The 6000-nt window shown below is 52.5% G+C and overlaps 1 non-coding gene across 1 annotated transcript; it reads right to left on the bottom strand.

Annotated features, from left to right (window-relative positions):
* trnav-uac (transfer RNA valine (anticodon UAC)) lies at positions 1-72 on the bottom strand. Its single transcript has one exon. It is a non-coding gene; the product is annotated as a tRNA-Val (tRNA).
* Between the last annotated feature and the right edge of the window lie 5928 nt (positions 73-6000).

The raw sequence follows: 6000 nt of genomic DNA, 5'->3' as shown, positions 1-6000 counted from the left end.
TGAAGATGCTAGGGATTGAACCTGGGACCTCATACATGTAAGACAAGCGCTCTACCACTAAGCTACACCCCCGACATAGAGAACTTTCGAAGATGTGCAGGTGCTCACAGACCACAATCAATCTTTTGCATCTTTTAAGTGCTCTTGATTAAACTATGCATAGAAAAACAGCAGTACTGATGATTTTCATGGACTGATGCACACTTGTTCTGTACAACTCCAGTGATAAAACCTTGTCTGTAAATATTGTAGAACGTAAAAGGGTGAAACAACGCTCCAACCACAGGAATGGTAACAGAAAGGATCATTTTCTTATTTAATACCTCCTTTTGAGATGCCTTGTCAACGCACACAGACGTTAGAGCTGAACAAATATTTTGTACACAAGACGGCAGTGCGATATTAAAATTCCTGTCTTCTTGATGGATTCAGACTGGTAGCCAGAGGACGCCGGGACAACGCCCATTGGACAACTGCTGGAACAGAGGCTGCAACAGAGCTTGTCAGCTGGTTTGGTGTTCGTGCCGGGAGATTCCAAATCCATACACAGTGGATAAGTAAACCCCATGTTCTACATTCTGTCTCGAGAATTCAGTTGTACCTCAAAAAAAGTTGTTATCAATTTAATTCATGAGTAATGTATTTACTTCCGAGTTTAGAGTAACAGTGGGTAATAACACTGATTAGCGATTTGGTAACCGAACGATATATATTGACATATATTCTCTGTTGTGTATCTTTGTGTTTGCATCTCTTCGAGATTATATACCTTGTATATTGATAACCCTCACAGTAAGGTCTACCGCTCGTATCCAGGCAGACTAGTATATGTTTGGTGCACAATTTATGTTAATAAATGTATCTCGTGTATTGAACCCGTGTGTGTGCGTTGTTAGTTGTTCTGACGATTGATTTTCTAAAAGCCACAACGAACAACCTCGTGATTACTGCTACAATTAATAATTGTCTCAGTAAACCCATCAAACCTCTACACTTGTATAGTATAATTTATTATCTGTACCTGCAAATCCCCAATATTACTGCTGTCTCCTGAGAAACACAAGTGTAGAGTCAAATCATATGAAATAATACAACAAATCTATTCAATTAACACCCAGATGTGACAGAACACTTTTAAGACTTATACCCCTTTAAATAAGTATTTCCTTAATTTCAGTTCTCTTCCCTCCATGGGATACCTGAAAATTCACTATAGCATAATAAAGGCTGTGCATGCATTACCTGTAATACAGCTACTAATAAAGATAACATTAAAGTTGATTATTAAGAAATCACACTTTTATTAATAAAATATGTTTTGATAAAAGAAGTCTTAATAGAACCTAGGTAAATCCCTGTAGTAGTCTAACAACTACAAAAAAGAAAAAAAAAACAGAACAACTTCAAAACAAAGAGAAAAAGAACATTAAAAACAAATCTTGGTAACAACAAAAACACAGAAAAGTGAGTGCTTTTTCAAGTCTTCGGTACTCCATCGTGCTCCTCTCATTTCAGTAGACCTCTCTCATATATTTGTGTATAGGTCTGCTGGAGGTCCATTGCTGATGGTAATTTAAGTAGGGAGCTGTGTCAGCATGTGTGGACTGCATAGGAACAAGTAAAATTTTATTTCATGCAGAAAAGAGAAGCAAACAACGTTTGAGCTTTGGAGCCTTCTTCAGGTCTGACAAGGAACAAACCTTTACTTGTTCCTTTGATGTTAATTTAGACCTGATCTCCAGCAAATACTTAACAGGACCTAAACTGGTCAGTTAGTTTAAATAGTTGAAGATATAGGCCACACTGCTCCAGGTGAGGCTTGAACTCAATCTCAGCATGAGTTCGATCGCACCACTGGAGCTGCAGAAGTCTTTTTTTACACAGACTAATGCAATTGCAATTTGTCACGAAACAAACGAGAACTGCAGCTGTACACTTGAGACAGGACGCTACTGTATTTTTTTTGTTTAACACTCCAGTCGAACAAGCCGACATGTCACTATTGCTAAATCGTTACAAAAGACGCCAACTAATGACCAGTTTTATTTTTAACAGAACTTTACTGAAAGTTAAACTTATAAAACTACCTGAGCAAATAAATACAACAATTATTGTTCCTCTGACCTTCTCAGTATTTCTTTTTTTAAATTAATACATTTATTTATCCATGGTGTGCCTTGTGCTTACTTTTCAGAACTCTCTCTCCTGTGTCAGTAGGAGCTTACATTTCAAATTAAGTTCTTTAATCAGTTCCAATATCTTCCTTTCAAAGTAGGGAAGAGCAAGCTGGCATGTTGTTTTGCCTGTGGTTATTCTTTATGACTATATCTTCTGACACCTGTGCACAATCCTACAACATTACAAGAGAAGCACTATAACAGGAGTCATAAAAATGCAAGAAGCCACTTTGAACAATCTTTCGGAATTGTAAAACAACTAACGCTTTGCTTGGCTGTCATTTGGTTTGTATACCAGTCCATCAAGAGCCAGCACCATCATCATCAGGTCATGTGCAGTCCTACACAACCTTGCGATTGACTGGGATGAGCTACCTTTTCCATCTCCATGGCATGCAGCACACTCTGGCTGTTTCAACACAGTCATTATTGGACCACAGTGCACTGTCTCTTCTGTCCTGTGGCTATCATAATCACTTTTAAGAAGCCAAGTTTTTTTTCTTTAACATGTGCTTGGGTGCCACCCATTTCCTTATTATCCCTGCTTTCCAGCGGCTGACCCTACCTGTGTAAATAATGTCCTAGTAGTTCTAGTGCCCTGTGTAGTCTTATAAGTGTATAGCGTGTTGTTAAGTAATTACCACCCTAAAGATGTGTACGTGTTCTGTCAGTCTCCTCATGTGCATGTATATCCTGTGTTTGGTTTTGTGGTTGTAAAAGAATAAAGCTATTGCTTGGTTTGTTAATCGCGTCTCCACTGGTCCTTTGTTCTGAGAAGAACCTCTAAATGCTACATTGGTGTCAGAAGCGGGCAGGATGGACAAATCTTGGCAGACATTAGCTGATTCTGTCAAGTGCTGTCTGACTCTAAAAGAGACAGAACCCATCGGCAGCGCACATAGGGAGCCTGAGCAACTCCTGGGTGTGACAGGTGGCCACAGCCCTTACCAGGGCTATCCAGTAGTGGTCCTGCCGGTAGAATTGGGGCGACTGCCCGCTACTCCCGCCCAGTGGATGCCCCAAAGAGAAGATACCCTCCCTGCTGGAGCTGACCAGCGATTCCCACACCCATCAGTGCAGGTGCAACCCGGTCGCTACGACGGGGAAGCGCCTTGGGAAACCTACAAGGCGCAGTTCCAGCTCGCGGCCTGGACGAATGGCTGGTGCCGGGCAGAGATGGAAGGAGTGGCCTGCCAGGTGCTCCTGGACGTCCCGGAGGAGGACAGAGGCGAATACACGGCGCTGGCGGCGGCTCTCCAGCTGCGTTTCGGTGTGGAGGAGGCGCCGGACTTGATGCGGGAGAGGCTGGCCCTGCGGCGGCGCCGACCAGGAGAGCGACTGGGCCCGGTTGCCGCTGATGTCGCGTTCCTCGCCCGCCGAGGATACCCAACTTTTCCCCGGGAGGCGCAGGGGGAGATGGCTCTCCAGGCCTTTCTCAAGGCCCTCTCACCCGAGGAGCTGCGGCACCAAGTGCATCGCTGGAGCAGGCCTTGGCTGAGGCCGTGTTCAGGGTGGCTGGAAGCGCCAGCAGACACTGCTGGCTGACCGAGGCGGCGACGGAGGAGTCCAGCGAGGGGGAAGAGGAGCCAGACCTTGCAGCGACCCCTGCGGAACAGCCCCACACGCTGCTTTGCGACCGCTGCAGGAAGAGGGAACTCTGAGCCCGGTTCTGCCGGGCACCCGAACCTCGCACTCCTCGATCGGCGTCGGGAAACGGGAACGGGGCGACTCAGCGTGTGGAAGGCCGCCACTCGAACACCTCACCCCCCGCTCCGGAGAGCGCTATTAAGACCGGCGCCCCTCACGTCACCGTGGGGCGAGTCGGCTGTAGCCGGGGCCTGTACCTCCACTGCCGAATCGAGGACCAACCCTGCCTGGCCCTACTCGACGCCGGTTCATCGGTAACCTTACTCCGGCCGGGCGTCCTCCCCGACACCGAGGGCACCAACCCCCCAGGATGGGAGGCCTCCGGCCTGCGGCTAAGGACCGTGACGGGACAGCTCGCCGCAGTCCGGGGGAAACGGGTGCTTGCCTTCCGTCTAGGTGCAGCGACGGTGTGCCACCCCTGCTACCTTGCACCCATCCAGGAGGACTGCATTCTGGGGCTGGACGTACTGCAGCGAGTGGGGGCCAGTTTGGACTTGAGCCGGCAGGAGTTGGTGTGGCAGGGGGAGCGACTTCACCTGGTGGAGGGCAGGCCCGGCGAAGGCCGAGGGACGCGGGCTTGCCGGAGCTGGGAGAAAAAGAGGCAGTGGCGGCGGCGGCGGCGGCAGTCGCCGGGGCAGACCAGGCCTGTGAGCCGGGGAGCGAGCGTGCTGGATCCTGCTCCCGAGTCAGCCGGGGGGCCAGACAAGGCGGCGGCGGCGGGAGCCGAGCGTTGCATGGAAGCGAGGCGCGCCGTTGAGGATCTACCAGCAGAGCTGCGAGGGCCTCGATCAGGACCAGCGGCAGCGGCTCCAGGCGCTACTCGCCCAGAACGAGGATCTCTTTGCGGCGATAGATGAGGACTGCACCCGCACTGCCCTGGTCCAACACGAGATCAACACCGGCGACGCTCGGCCCATCCGCATCCCACCGGGACGCATGGTTCACGCCAAGCGGACCGCCGCCGAGGAAAAGATCCGGGAGATGGCCGCAGCGGGGGTGATTGAGCCCTCCGCGAGCCCGTGGTCGGCGCCAGCTGTACTGGTAAAAAAAAAAGACGGCTCGTGGAGGTTCTGCGTCAACTACCGCAAGCTGAACGAGGTCACCCGGAAAGATTCCTACCCCCTGCCGAGGATAGATGACGCCCTAGACTACATCACCGGGTCGACCTGGTTCAGCTCCCTGGACCTCCGCTGCGGCTACTGGCAGGTACCGCTTGCTCCCGATGCTCGCCCGAAGACAGCCTTTTCTATCGGCCAGGGCCTCTGGCAGTTTACTGTCATTCCTTTTGGCCTGTGCAATGCCCCGGCGACGTTCGAGAGGCTGATGGAGAGGGTGCTGGCATCTGTCCCGCGGAACCAGTGTGTGCTGTATCTGGACGATCTGCTGGTTCATGCCCGGGGCTTCGACCAGGCCTTGACGAACCTCCAGGCGGTGCTGGACTGCATCCGCCGTGCTGGCCTGAGGCTCAACCCCTCACCGACAAGGGCCGCCGTTTCGACTGGGACTCGGGCTGTGAGACTGCCTTCGGCCGGTTGCGTGAAGCTCTGGTGGGGGCCCCCGTGCTGGCCTACCCCGACCCGCGGTTGCCGTATGTTCTCGATACCGACGCGAGTGACTCGGGGGTGGGCGCGGTGTTGGCGCAGGAGGGGCCGGATGGGGAGCGCGTAGTGGCCTACTATAGTCGGGCTTTGACTAGGGCTGAACGGAACTACTGCGTGACCCGTCGCGAGCTGCTGGCGGTGATGGCGGTGGTCCACCACTTCAGGCCGTACCTGTTCGGGACCCGGTTCCGGCTGAGGACCGACCATGCGTCCCTCACCTGGCTGCTCCACTAAAAGGAGCCGGAGGGGCAGATGGCGCGATGGATAGAGATCCTGCAGGAGTACGACTTCACTGTCGTGCACCGTGCGGGGTCTCGCCATCTCAATGCCGACGCTCTCTCGCGGCGCCCCTGCGAGGCCGCGGACTGCCATCACTGCGCCCGGCGGGAGCAGCGTGAGGTGGCTGTCCGCACCGTGGCGGGGGTGGGCACCGCGGCCACGGCCCGGGAGGGGCCGCTGGGGGTGGGCCTGCCAGACCTGGCGCAGCGTCAGGCAGCTGATCCTGACGTGGGGCCGGTGCTCCGCTGGAGGGCAGCTGGAGTGCGGCCTACGCGAGAGGAGCTCGCCCCGCACCC

Source organism: Lepisosteus platostomus, chromosome 5, assembly GCF_059453375.1.
Source record: "Lepisosteus platostomus isolate fLepPlt1 chromosome 5, fLepPlt1.hap1, whole genome shotgun sequence".
Lineage (NCBI taxonomy): Eukaryota > Metazoa > Chordata > Actinopteri > Semionotiformes > Lepisosteidae > Lepisosteus > Lepisosteus platostomus.
Note: the sequence above shows the minus strand (reverse complement) of the source record. Positions and strands in the feature narration are given on the sequence as shown.